Genomic DNA, 15,075 nt, shown 5'->3' on the forward strand with positions numbered 1-15,075 from the left:
AGTGAAATTCACAGCAACAAAATCATTACTCACAAAGAAGTCTGGTCCAAGATGGTGACAGAGGAGACTTCTGAATTTACTGCTTCCTATGGACACACCAATTCTACAGCTACACATGGAATAGTTCTTTCTGAAAGATATCTAGAAACTATCTCATAAACTACTATGGATTAGGTGAAAGTAGACAGCTTAAAAATAGACTCTTATAGATGCTTTATATAAGCCTTATTGTAACCAAAAAGCAAAAATCTATAATAAATACACAAAAGATAAAAAGAAAAGAATCCAAGCATATCACTACAGAAAATCAAGTCACAAAGGAAGAGAGCCAGATAAGAAGAAAGAAACATAGGAATTATAAAATATATAGAAAATAATTAACAAACTGCAAACAGTACGCATCTATGAAAAATTACTTTAAACGTAAATAGACTAAATTCTTCAATCAAAAGATCCAGAGTGGCTAAATAGATAAGAAGAAGAAGAAGGAGAAGAAGGAGAAGGAGAAGGAGAAGGAGAAGGAGGAGAAAGAGAAGGAGGAGAAAGAGAAGGAGGAGAAGGAGGAGAAGAAGAAGGAGAAGAAGAAGGAGAAGGAGAAGGAGGAGAAGGAGGAGAAGGAGGAGAAGGAGGAGGAGAAGGAGGAGAAGAAGGAGAAGAAGAAGAAGAAAGAAGAAGAAGAAGAAGAAGAAGAAGAAGAAGAAGAAGAAGAAGAAGAAGACCACCAAACTATATGCTGCCCATAAGAGACTCACTTCAACTTCAAGGACATAAACATAGTGAAAGTGAAGGGTTAGAAAAAGATGTTCTCTGCAAATGGAAGCAACAACAACAATAACAACAACAGAAAGGGAAAGCTATACTTATATCAGACAAAATAGAATTAAGCCAAAGAATGTAATAAGAGACAAAGAAGGTTATTGTATAATGATAAAGACATCAAAACAAGAATCTATAACAATTGCTAAATATTTATTCACCTCCACACAGGTGCATCTAAATATATAAAGCAAATATGAACAGATCTGAAGGGAGAAACATACAGCAATACAATACCCCATTTGAACAATGGACAGATTATCCAGATAGAAAATAAATGAAGTGCTTAAATTATACAATAGACCAGGTTAATTTTACAGGTATTTACCGAACATCCCACCCAATAGCAACAGGATACATATTCTTCCCCAGGTGTCCATATAACATTCTCCAAGATAGATCATAGTTGGGCTACAAAACAAGTGTTAATAAATTTAAGAAGATAGGTGCCTGGATGGCTCAGTCAGTTAAGTGTCCAACTTTGGCTCAGTTCATGATCTCATGGTTTGTGAGTCTGAGCTCCATGTCGGGCTCTATGCTGACAGCTCAGAGCCTGGAGCCTGCTTCGGATTCTGTGTCTCCCTCTCTCTCTGCCCCCACCCCCCACTCACTCTCTCTCTCTCAAAAATAAAAACTAAAAACATTTAAAAAATTAAAAAAATAAATACATAAATAAACTTAAGAAGTTTGAAATCATATCAAGCATCTTTTCCAACCAAATTTTATGAAACTAGACATCAATTATATGAAGAAAACTGGACAATTCACAAAATGTAGAGATCAAACAACATGCTACTAAACAATAAAATAAATGAGTGAAATAAAAAATCAAGAGAATTAAAAATAATCTGGAGAAAAATAAAAAATGGAAGCACAACATACCAAAATTGATAGGATGCAGCAAAAGCAGTTTTAATAGGGAAGTTTATATTGATAAATACCTACATTAAGAAAAAAGAAAGAGTTCAAATAACCTAACATTATACCTCAGGGAAATAGAAAAGGAAAAATAAAAAAGCCCAAAATTAGTAGAAGAAAGAAATAATAAAAATTAGAGAAGAAATAAATTAAATTGAAGCTAAAAAGACAATAGAAGAGATCAATGTAACTAGCAACTGGGTTTTTGAAAACACAAAATTGACAAACATTTAGTTAGCCTCACCAGGAAAAAAGAGAGGACTCAAATAAATAAAATTAGAAATGAAAGAGGAGACAGTACAACTGTTACCACACAAATAAAATAATCATAACAGTCTAATATTAACAATTATATGCCAACAATTGGACAACCAAGAATAGATAAATTCCTAAAAACATAAACCCACTAAATCTGAATCATGAAATAGAAAGTCTAAACAGAACAATTACTACTAAGATTGATTCTCTAATAAAAGTCCTCCAACAAAGAAAAGGCCAGAACTAGATGGCTTCCCTGGTGATTTCAAACATTTAAAGAATTAACAACAATTCTTCTCAAACTCTTCCAAAAAATAGAAGAGGAAGGGTGTGCCTGGATGGCTCAGCTGGTTAAGCCTTCGACTGGGTTTCAGCTCAGGTCATGATCCTATGGTTTGTGATACAGAGCCCCACATTAGGCTCTATGCTGATAGCATGGAGCCTGCTAGGAATTCTCTCTCTCCCTCTTTCTGACCCTCTCCTACTAATGCTCTCTCTCTCTCTCTCTCTCAAAATAAATAAACAAACATTAAAATAATCTTAAAAAATTTTTTTAAATGGGAGAGAACACTGTCAACTGAACAGCCTTATTCTCCTACCAAAACCAGACAAAGACATTAGAAGAAAAAAAACTTGCATGCCAATATCACTGATGAACATAGATGCAAAAATCCTAAATAAAATATTAACATACTGAATTCAATAATACATTAAAAGGATCAAGTGGTAAGTGGGAATAATTGTAGGGATACAAGCAAGGTTCAAGAAATACGAATCAATGTGATGCACCACATCAACATAATAAAGGTTAAAAATACATGATTATCTTCATAGATGCAAAAAAATTGACAAAAATTAAATATCCACTCACAATATAAACTCTCAATAAACTGGGTATAGAGGGAACTTATGTCAACCTGATAAAGGCTATGTATGACAAGCCCACAGCTAATATATTCAATGGTGAAAAGTTGAAAGTTTTTTCTTTAAGAACAGGAGCAAGATAATGCCCCTCTTGCCACTTTTATTCAACATAGTGTTAGAAATCCCAACCAGAACAATTAGGCAATAAATAGGAATAAAAGATGTCCAAATTGTAAAGGAAGAAGCAAAATTGTCTCTGTTTAAGAATAATTTAATATTATCATATATAAAAAAACCTAAGAACTTTAAAACTAACAACTTATTTCAGTAAATTGTGGGATACAAAGTCAACACACAAAAAATATGTTTCTATACACTAATAGCAAACTATCAGAAGGAGAAATTAAAGTAATTCCATTTATCATTTCTTAAAAAAATAAATAGGAATAAATTTAACTGAAGAGGTGAAAGATTTCTACACTAAAAAATTATAAGATACCAATAACAGAAATTGAAGAAGACACCTATAAATGGAAAAATATTTGATGTTCATGTACTGGAAGAATTGAAATGTCTATACTACCCAAGCAATCTCTATCAACATTCCAATAGCATTTTTCACAGAAATGGGCAAACAATTCTAAAATTTGTATGGAGCCACAAAAGACCTCAAATAACCAAAGCAATCTTAATAAAGAACAAACCAGAGGCATCACACTTTCTGGTTTCAAATTGTATCAATAGTAATAAATGCAATAGTAATAAAAACAGTATGGTATTGGCATAAAGGCATACAATGGATTAGTGATATAGGATAGAGAGCACTGTGCTCTCCTGTGAATCAGGAGATCAATGGAACAGAAGAACAGAGGTCAGAAATAAACCTGTGAATATATGGTCAATTAATAGATGACAAAGATCCAAGCATATACAATGAGGAAATAATTGCACCTTCAAAAAATGGTGGTAAGAAAGTTGGACAGCCACATGCCAAGGAATGAAACTGGACCACTATCTTACACCATACACAAAATTAATTCAAAATGGATTAAAGACTTGATGGGGTACCTGGATGGCTCATTTGGTAAGTGGCGACTTTGGTTCAAGTCATGATCTTGCAGTCCATGGGTTCGAGCCCCACATCAGGCTTTGTGCTGAAAGCTCAGAGCCTGGAGCCTGCTTCTGATTCTGTGTCTCCCTCTCTCTCTGCCCCCCTACACCCACACCCCACTCATGCTCTCGCTCTCAAAAATAAATAAAGATTAAAAAAAATTTTTTTTAAATGACTTGAATGAAAGACCTAAACCATAAGACTCCTAGAAGAAAACAGAGGGGTTAGCAACTTGACATTGGTGACGTCAATGATTTTTTGGATTTAACACCAAAAGCAAAGACATCAAAAGCCAAAATAAACCGGTGGGTTTGCATCACACTTAAAAGATTCTGTACAACAAGGGAAACCATCAACAAAAAGAAAAGGCAACCTACAGAACGGAAGAAAATATTTGCAAATCATATATATAATAAGGGATTAACACCCAAAATTTATAAAAAGCTTACATAATAACAAAAAAGCATCTGATTAAAAAATAGAAGATCTGAATAGCCATTTTCCCAAAGAGGACATACAAATGGGCAATAAGGGCATAAAAAGATGCTCAACATCACTAATTATGAAGGAAATTCAAATCAAAAGTACAATGAGATGTCACTTAACACCTGTTGGAATGGCTATTACCAAAAAGAAGAGATAACAAAAGTGCTGGCAAGGATATGGAGAAAAGTAAACATTTGTGTACCTTTTGTAGGAGTGTTAATTGTTATGGTCATTATGGAAGACACTATGGAAGTTCCTCAAAAATTTAAAAATTTAAAAATAGAACTACCATATGCTCTAGCAATTCTATTTCTGGGTATGTGTGTGTATATATGTGTGTGTGTATATATATATATATATATATATATATATATATATATTCTTTCATGTATATATGAAAGAAACAAAGTCACTATCTTGAAGAGATATCTATACTACTATGTTACTTACAATAGCCAAGACATAGAAGCAACGTAAATATTCATCAGTGGATGAATGGATAAAGGTGTTGTTGTTGTTATTATTATTATTATTATTATTATTATTATTATTATTATTCAGGCATAAAAAGAAGGAAATCCTGCCATTTTTGACATGGATGAACCTCAAGAGCATTACGTTAAGTGAAATAAGTCAAACAAAGATCAATTCTGTATGATCACACTTATTTGTAGAATCTGAACTCATAAAAACAGAAAACAGATTGGTAGTTGGTAGTTGTCGGAGTTGGAAGGGTGGCCTGTGGGAGACATGGGTGAAGGTCAAAAGGAACAAACTTCCAGTTATAAGATAAGTCTTGGAGATGCCATGTACAGCATGGTAACTATAGTTATTGTGTCGATCATTTCACAGTGTATACATAACTAAATCATTATGTTGTACTCCTTAAATTATTATAATCTTATGTGTCAAGTATATCTCAATACAACTGGAAAGAGTATTAACCACATATTAGAGCTAGTAATTAGAGGAATCAAATATAGTACTTAATGTTCCCTGATCAGTATTGTTTTTCTTTAATCCATCTGTCTTTGTAAAGTGTTTTAATGGCACTACCTGTATTAAAAATCACACAAACTTCTGAATAAGATTTGTAAACTCTAAAGCAATAAATAATCATTTTTAAAAACAAAATTGTACAGAAATCTATTAACTGCCTTTGGGGATAGCTGTTATCCACAACATGGTGTTAGACTATATTTGGTTGATACTTATAAAAGTTCTATAAAAGAGAGTTCTGTTATAATCCTTAAAGCTTGATGACTGAAATTTCTTTCTTTTTTTTTTTTTTTTTTGTTCTGAGTAAAGACCAGATAAAATATGCTGCTTGGTTTTTATTGAGGAAAATATTCCCTTGTAAGATAATGTAAAATATCCTATGATTTCTAGCAATGTATTCACTAAAGCAAAATGGATCAATTTGCCAAAAATTAAATGAAGCAATATTGAATCTAACCATCTGGGCAGGATGATATTTGTGTACCTAAACTCTTCTTGACATTTTCATTGGTTAAGGAATTACTCTTCACTTCATGACTCAAAGTTGCTTATGCTTCAGTAAAAACATCTGCTTAGTCTCTTTCCTGAAATGACTATTCAAAAATTATAAATAAAGCAGTATTTGAAAGCAATTCATATATTCATTTATAAATTACCTGGAAGTTTTGGATTTAAAAAGTAGGTATTTTATATACATTTTTACAATTCCATATGTTATGTGTACAATTTCTCATCACCACAATGTTAAGAAAATCATCAATGAAAATACTTCCTTTGTAAGAAAAACCACCAATACGTGAACATGCCTTTTGGGGAAAAAAGGATATAATCCTTTTCAATAATCTGAAATCCAATTCTTTTCCCTCAGAAATGAACACAGTTTTTGGTTTGATGACCTCCTCCAAAAACAATTTTGTATACTGATTAAGTGTAAAACATATACCTGTAATTTTAAGTATTAACATAATATGTTTTGTGTCACAATTTGATTTTATTCAATTATTAATCTCTTTCTTTTAAACTGTACATACCAAGAATGTATTGTAGATTTTTTAGTCATTCTTCAATTTGAAAGGGATTTAGGTCATTTATTTACTTATTGTTTTTTATATCTAACACTATTTGAGGTTTACTCTGTACCCTTACCTTAAGTGGTCTAAATAAATTATGTAATTTATTTTTCACAAAAACTCAATAAATAATTTCTGTTATTGTCCCTACTTTACAGGCAAGGACCAGAGAGAGAAAACAAGGTCACGCTGCTAGTAAGGTGTGGTTTCAGGATTCAACTTCAGTAAATCTAACTCCAAAACTGTGCTCTTTTCTGCTATTTTGTATATTTTGCTACTGCTATTTCAAACATTGGCCTTCAACTCTTAAAAGACCACCAGGAAAATCTGTAACCAGGCAATGGTAGGTTGATTAGATTGACTTTGATAAGAGAGAATATCAAGTTGACATGGTCTTAGGGATGTCTTGGAAAAGGGAATCAGGATTTTAAGATTTGGGCAGGGTGACTTTTTAAGAAAGTCTTACATGGTAAAGAACTGAGTGGGATTGAGCAGAATTTGTAACATAACACTTTCAGATTGGTGGGAACAGAGAGGTAAGGCTCTGGAAGCAAATTTTGACAAGAAATCTGTTACTCTTGATGAGTTAGCCTGTATTATAATTGATTATTAGTCTTATCTTCCTGGAGCGTATATCTAAGTTCTTTTGCCTGTTCTTGATATTATTTAACAATGGGACAGGAAGGTATATTTATCTTCTCACCAATACTGATACAATAAAAAGAGTTTTGCATGACCATTCATGTATGTGCACAATAGTTTTCCACTTCTTTTTTTTTCAAGTTTATTTATTTTGAGAGGGAGAGAAAAAGAGAGGGAGAGCAGGAAAGGGTCAGAGACAGAGGGAGGAAGAGAATTCGAAGCAGGCTCTGCAATATGAATGTGGAACCTGATGTGGGGCTCGATCCCATGAACTGTGAGGTCATGACCTGAGCCAAAATCAAGAGTTGGACACTCAACCAACTGAGTCACCCAGGCACCCCATGCACAATATTTTTCTATGATAGATCTGTAGAAGTTGAAATTCTGAGGCTCTACATTTGTATATTTTTTTTAAATTAACAGGTACTGTCAATTGTGTTCAATAATGCTATAATAATTAACATTTCCAACAAAGATATATGATGCTCAAATCCCCATACTCTCACTAACACTATATATGATCAAGCTATTAATTTTACCAAGCTGGTAAGAGGAAAGTGCTGTTTTATTTGATATTTTAATTATAACTCCCTTGATTTTTCCCCTATATTTTCCTAACAAATTTGAGCAACTTTCTTATGGTCCTCATTTGTATTTTGTCTTCTGTGATTGTATTTGGTTGTCTTCTGTGATTGTCTTCTGTGATGTATTTGGTTTTTCCCTTTGTCATTTTTTTTCCTATTGATTTGCAGGACTATTTCATATAATAGAGTTTCTTTCTCATGTGTTTAAGGAATGGCTTGGTCAGCTCTGATAAAAGACTGCCACTGAGTTCAGGTAATTTCACCTGTACCAATTTTGGACTTTGGTTGAAGACAGCTGATACAGGGAACATTTACTTTTCATGGAGGAAATGGAAGTTCCTAGAGAGGTGAGTGGAAATATGTGATTTCTCCTCAGAGTTAATATATCTTCACTTCCATCCATATTTTGCTGCTCAAAACAAATCACATGGACCATCTCCAAATCAATAGGGTAGCTGAATTTACTCTTCTAATGGGTGTCACAGGAAGAAGGTAGTAATTATTTGTGAACAAAAATCTAATCTACTCACTTATAGTTAAAGTTCACTCTAGCTTAAGCCCTACCAGAAGATAGTCATGATGCAGACTTTAGTGAATATCATCTCTATATATGTTTTTGTAACTACTCAACAAATATAATACATGTGTGTATGAACTACATTGTATAAATTGTTGTATTCATGATTTATCCATGTTTAAAAAATAATCACTAATAGACATGAACAGATTCTCAATCTGGTAATTAGGGAAACAAATTTAAATAATAGGATATAAAATTTTTGTCTCTTTTATACAAATAAATGTGATAACCCTTAGTGTTGGTTTGTAACTATGACCTGGAGATTTTTATTTATTGGTAATGAAAGTATTTATGGAGAGATAGGGATTTGGTTTTGACTCATCAATCTGAAGTTTCACAAGCCCCTACAATAAAGCAACTTCCCTTGTCTTTCTGGAAAAAATTACATAATGCAGGAACTTTCTATTTTTTCAAATTTTTATAATACTCAGCCACATAAACTTTGGGGACTAATGTATATTTTGTCATAAAACATGGACTACACTTTTTTCCTATGGTTATTATACTATACAGACTTTTTTCTTGATTTGTGAATAAAATTAGATAATTTGTGTTTTTCCATTAGATATTATTATTCAGGGACCCTATTGATATCTATATTTTTTCTGTAGATCTCTCCTTGGTTTCTAGCACTGCTCTGAGGAATTGCCACTTTCTAACGTTTATTTATTTTTGAGACAGAGAGAGAGCATGAATGGGGGAGGGGTAGAGAGAGAGGGAGACACAGAATCGGAAGCAGGCTCCAGGCTCTGAGCCATCAGCCCAGAGCCCGACGCGGGGCTCGAACTCACGGACCGTGAGATCGTGACCTGAGCTGAAGCCGGACGCTCAACCGACTGGGCCACCCAGGCGCCCCGCCACTTTTTAAATCTATAGTTTACATGGCTTGGTTTGGGGATGTGAGATAAGCCGGTCTATCTAGGTTATCAGCGTGATTTCCTCTATTCATTAAAGCAGTGAGGCTGGACAGACAACGTGTTAAATGTGTTATCTTTGACATGCCACGTCTCCAAATTTTAACACTTAGTATACATACTTCAAATTTCTAATTACTCAAAGGGTAATGCATATAGAAACCCACATGTTTATTTTTTTTAATGTATTTTATTTGAGAGAGAAAGCATGCATATGCACAAGTAGGAAGGGACAGAGAGAGAGGGAGAGAGAGAATCCTAAGCAGGCTCCATGCTGTGAGTGCAGCATCTGACTTGGGGTTCTGTCTCAAGAATCATGAAATCATGACCTGAGCTGAAATCAAGAGTCAGATATTTAACTGACTGAGCCACCCAGGTGGCCCTAGAAATCCAAATGTTTAGGTTTCCAAGAAAATGTAGTAATTTCCAATGAGCCTTGTTATTGCTCTTGACCATGATTATATCAGAGAAAGTCTCATTGATTTGACATCTTTTTTCTCTTTTCTTTCAGCTAGCACTAGGTAAGAAGTCAAAGGTGGTGATGTTATTATTTCTTCCTCAGTTTGCTCTATAGTACATATTCTGTGTTTCACTGTTTTTATGTTCATGAAAATTCTTCATGTTCACATGACTTGGGGAATGTGGCCAATTTTCAAATTGAAATGGGGGATGAAACTTAATGTTATCTGGCCAACTCAGAAAATAATTTAGATTTTGAGATTCATATTTGGACAAATTATAGCTACTTCATTCTGTATAATTAAAGTTTATGTGCACATTTTTATATACATATTTTACACAGGTTTTAGTAAATGTTTATATGGATTACTGCAATGTATTACAGATATTTTAATTAAAAAAATTTTTTTATGTTTATTTCTGAGACAGAGAGACAGAGCATGAGTGGGGGAAGGGCAGAGAAAGAGGGAGACACAGAATCAGAAGCAGGCTCCAGGCTCTGAGCTGTCAGCAAGAACCCCACGCGGGGCTTGAACTCACAAACCATGCGATCATGACCAGAGCCGAAGTTGGTCGCTCAACTGACTGAGCCTCCCAGGCGCCCCTATAGATATTTTAGAAATTATCTAGTTTTTCTATGCACAAAAAATTATCTGGAGTTTGGAGTCTCACATTTTTTTTGTAAGACAGAGAATTCCAGTTATATTTTATGAACTTAACTGAAGTTGGGAAGACAATAAAGGTAATAATGCAAAAGTTAGAAAGTTGAGTTATTCTAAATTATGAATATAAATAATTGAGTTGTTTGGACAATTTGTAGAGTTGGATCTCTCAGAGTTTGCTCTTGACCACAGAACAAATAAAAATCTGCCTAATTGAAAAAAAAAAAACTTTAAGATGGAATTAGTGGCAAAACAATCATCACAACCCACCTGCTCTGCCCAAGCGATCCTCATTGATAACTAATAATTCATCCAAAAACCTTTCCATATTCCTTACATTACAGTTTTACCAAAATATTTCTCCACATAAATATATAATATGGCTGCTACAAATACAACCTTACCTCAAAGTTATTTGGTAAGAGGGTAACTAAATTAAAGTTCCTATTATTTATTTTCTCACCAAAGACTTTGGGCTAAGGTTATATTTAGAATATTCATTGAGTAGCCACACCAGTCCCAACCAACTGGCCCATAATGAATTAGCCTGCTGTCTAATATATTTCAAAAATGAGATGAGATACATATTTTAATGTAACCCCAAATGTTCTTTTTATAAATAGACAAAAAATCTCAGCTTTAAATTCACAGTTTATATATATCAAAATTAAAAGGACATAGTGGGATTTTAACATATTTGAACAAATTTGGAGGTCTCAAGCTGCAATTGTGTTTTAAAACTTCTTTGTATGAACGAAATTGCTATTGGAAATGATAATTGCATTTCTCAAATACCAATATAATTCCAAACATTAAAAAAATTCAACACATTCCCACTCATTATTTGTACTTCAAGCATAGTGCTGTTCATATTCTAATTAATCATTATCATGTAATTTCTAATTACCTCAATTTTAAACCATTAAAAATTAGAAGATCAAAGTTTTAAATGATAGTCGCAATGAATTAGCCACCAAGAGTTGTGAGAGAATTGAATTTAATATAAGAAAAGAAAAATCTATTATTTTCAAATGTCATTTTTTTCATTAAGTGAATTTTACTTTATATTAGCTGAAAATACCATATCCAGTAATTTTAGAAGTAAATTGAAAGACCTAATTATTGAGAGGAAAGATCAACTGATTAACAAGATGGTATTTCAAAAGCTTCTATTTCCTCTAATGATACAAAACTATAACATATTAATGTATTTTTGCTGTTGACTCATCCCAGAACAATTTTCAATTTTCCAAATGAGAGAGTACTGCTAAATAATCTATAACATTTTACAGAACAAACTTCACTAAAGTGCATAGTTTCTTTCTATGCCACAGAGGTGATCATAGGAGATCAAAGTGAATTGAAATTTTATGTAAATATCAATTAAAAGAACTTCGGTTCTGACAAAAATAAATCCCATTTCAACAAGCGAATGAGCTCAAGTGACATCACTGTTGGGCTAGTGGAGGAGGGTAACATTCAAAGTGCTGTAGGGGTAAAATAGCAGTTTCTTTTGGAGGTTCAGAGTTCTGATACAGAAAGTAAATATGTCACGTTCACCTAAATAAATACTTTTTAGAATAATAGCTGAAAGTTAATTCCAAATTCAGAGAATGCAAACTCAGAGAAGTTTTATAGTAGAGCAGTGGAAATAAAGAGCTAATTTAGTAGACATAGAAAAATGTAAGACAAGGAAATCCACACAATAATAATATGAGAAGCAATTTAAAATTGGGACAGACCAAAGGGGTCCATGATTCACTGTGAAATTTAAACATGATTAATAGGAAGCGATGAGTTGAAATCATATTTTGCCATTTAAGGCACTGGTGTTAAGGGCAAGTTTAAATGAAGGAGCGGTTCCGAACAAAAGGTAAGAGTTCTGCTAAAGATAATTAGGATCAAGTCTCATTTACATGAACAAACAGTTTTAAATAGTTACAAAGTTTGCTGGTGTCGTTTTGTTGTAGATGGAGTAGAAAATATAAAGGATAAGTTGGAGGGAAAAACAATTCTCTAAGAAAATTGAAAAAAAAAAAAGAAAGAAACATATCCTGGATTTAAATAGGTGTGTCATAGGAAAAAAAGTAGTATAGCAAAATAATTACACTTTATTTTTCAAAGTACAACCCCGGGCCAGAAAATATAACAGGAATTATGGATTTCCAGATATACAAATATAAAATCTTTTAATACTTATAGGATTAGATCTCAGATCTGAAACATAAAAATATAATTATTTTTAAAAAGCCCTATGTTACCCAAAGAAATATAATCAACTGGAAGTTTGAGGAGGGTGAGAAATTTTAGGCTCTATGGAAATACATAGACCTCATTTGGACAAGACTAAAAGAAGACAAGAGAAGTAATTACATTGTAGTAGTGTACTACTGCCTTCCATGAAGAAAGAGGGTATTGGCATTTCTTTTTTCCAGTAAAGTTTGTTGAGCCATTTCTGTGGGAAATTATAGAGTGGTTATATGTAATACAGAATATATGAAATGTTTCCCTTTTCTAAATTCAAATTTCCATGAAGGCTTAATTTGCCTTGCTGAGCACCAAAAGGATAGAGGAACAATGAGGTGGTGCTTTTTGAGATTTTTTTTCCATATCAACAAGGAAGAGCCAGTTCATAAATTGAAAATGATAAGAATGCAGTGGGAATTGACCCTACATTCCATATGTGTAATGCTGGAGGACATAGTCAACTGCAAACTAAAGATTGAGTTGCTTCCTCCTTTGAGATTCTCCATTGATAAGAACTCAATTACATTGCACTGGCATTAACTATTGATATTCCATTTTCCCAGATAGACTTTGAACCCTTCAAAATCAGCCATAATATTTTATTCATCTTCCTTAATGCATAGCACAATATGTCTTGTTTGGAAATTCAATGCAGTTGATCCTCATTTTTCATAGATTCTGTATTTACAAATTTGCCTACTGACTAAAATTTATTTGTAACCCTCAAATCAATCAATGCTCATGATAGTTTCACAGTAATTTAGAAACATTCATATGTACAGAGAGGTAAGAAATGTGAATCACCCAGCATATGCTTTCCCAGCTAAGATCAAACAAGAAGGTGGTTTGCCTTCTTATTTTGGTTCTCACAGTATAAACAAGTGTACTTTTTGTGGGTTATTTAATTCTATGTTTTTCATATTTCATATTTTAATATTTTATTATTGATGTCACTGTTTAAAAAGGCGACCAAGCAGAGTGTTGGGTGCTATCTACTGTTCCTAATTACAAAAGGCTATGATATGCCTTACTGAGAAACTATGTGTGTTAGACCAGCTGTGTTCAGGCGTGAGTTATAGTGCTGTTGACTGTGGGTTCAATGTTAATGAATTAACAATATGTAAATAAGGTGTCTTTAAGCCAAAGACATGTAAAACAAGGTTATTTATGCAAAAATGTGTGGCCATCTATATGTAAGCATCTAACCCTGCATTTTTTCAAGGAGCAATGATTCAGTATTTGTTAATTCAGTGTTTATAGTAACTTTACAGAACATAACTGCAGTGAATAATGAGAACCAAATGTATATATTTCCTTGAAAAAGTGTTCTTTCAGGTATGTATTTATTATTCATGAAGCTAGTTAGACTTACTTTTTTAAAATAAATGCTACTCATATGTTTTTTTTTTAAGTACAGTTAATCTGCAATTAAATAGATTCAGGTTTTTATGTATTGAGTAGCTGAAGTTCTTGGATTTAATTTCTACCTCCACCAGTTGCATTCTGAATGACATGCTATAACTTTACATTGTCTCTAACTTCTTTTCCCTCATGTATATAAATAATTTCCTCAGGCAGTTATCCAGACACAAAGAGCTAGTGTACAACAAAATATTTTCCATACCCTACAATGCTGAAAAAATAATTATCCTGTGATTATATAGATTTGATCTATGGTGACAAATTAAACCTATTTAAATAATTACTACTGGTATAAACATTTTACTCTTTTTTTAATTGACTCAGCAACTACTAGATATTTGGAAGGCATTATATGTGGGGCTGTGAGCATGAGGAATGTAAAACTATAAAGCTCCTATTCTCAAAAGAGCTTATAGTTTAGGTGGAAAAATTTGGCATCCGTTCATTTTTTTAATAACAGAATAAGGTAGTAAATGATAAACACAAAAAAGTCAATTTCCATTAGGGCACTAAGAAGGGTGAGACAATAAACAATACTTCCCTCAAAGAGCCAGTATAAGTGATAGACAGTTCTTTCACATGGAAACAGGAAGAAACAAAGTGAAAAATTTATGTTTGGGGCATTTTATTTTTCTGAATTTTAAAAATTATTTAAAATTTGTGAAGAAAAATATTCCTAAGAAACATTCCTGTGCAATAATTTTTACCTAGATATGAGGTACAATATGTTTGATGTCAAGTTTGTTCCAACAGGCAATTTGGGGATTCATCTAACACACTTTTTTTCTTGCAAAAAATAACACAGGCTTTTCTTGACTTGGTATATGCTTTAATGATGTTTGCTAGTTGTGACATGATCTCTATTTACACTAATTACTAACTGCTGTAATTATATAAATCGTACTTATACACGCCAATGTACTTAAGATGTTATTTAAACAAAAACTTATTTTCCCTACCTGCAACAGGGGAGGATGAGGTGCTGAAATGTATTAAATAAGGAGGGTCAAAAACCAGAGATAGCATGAGTTGTGCAAGCAAAT

General features: G+C 32.9%; 1 long non-coding RNA gene across 7 annotated transcripts in view; it reads left to right on the forward strand.

The window, feature by feature from the left end:
* LOC122226005 overlaps positions 1–15,075 on the forward strand; it is a 232,324-nt gene that overhangs the window by 139,303 nt on the left and 77,946 nt on the right. For all 7 annotated transcript variants that reach the window (XR_006205453.1, XR_006205448.1, XR_006205452.1 and 4 more), the window contains 2 exons: positions 6,681–6,865; positions 7,917–8,095. This is a non-coding gene — a long non-coding RNA (uncharacterized LOC122226005). The remainder of the gene's footprint in view (positions 1–6,680; positions 6,866–7,916; positions 8,096–15,075) is intronic.

Source organism: Panthera leo, chromosome C1 (genome assembly GCF_018350215.1).
Source record: "Panthera leo isolate Ple1 chromosome C1, P.leo_Ple1_pat1.1, whole genome shotgun sequence".
Taxonomy (NCBI): domain Eukaryota; kingdom Metazoa; phylum Chordata; class Mammalia; order Carnivora; family Felidae; genus Panthera; species Panthera leo.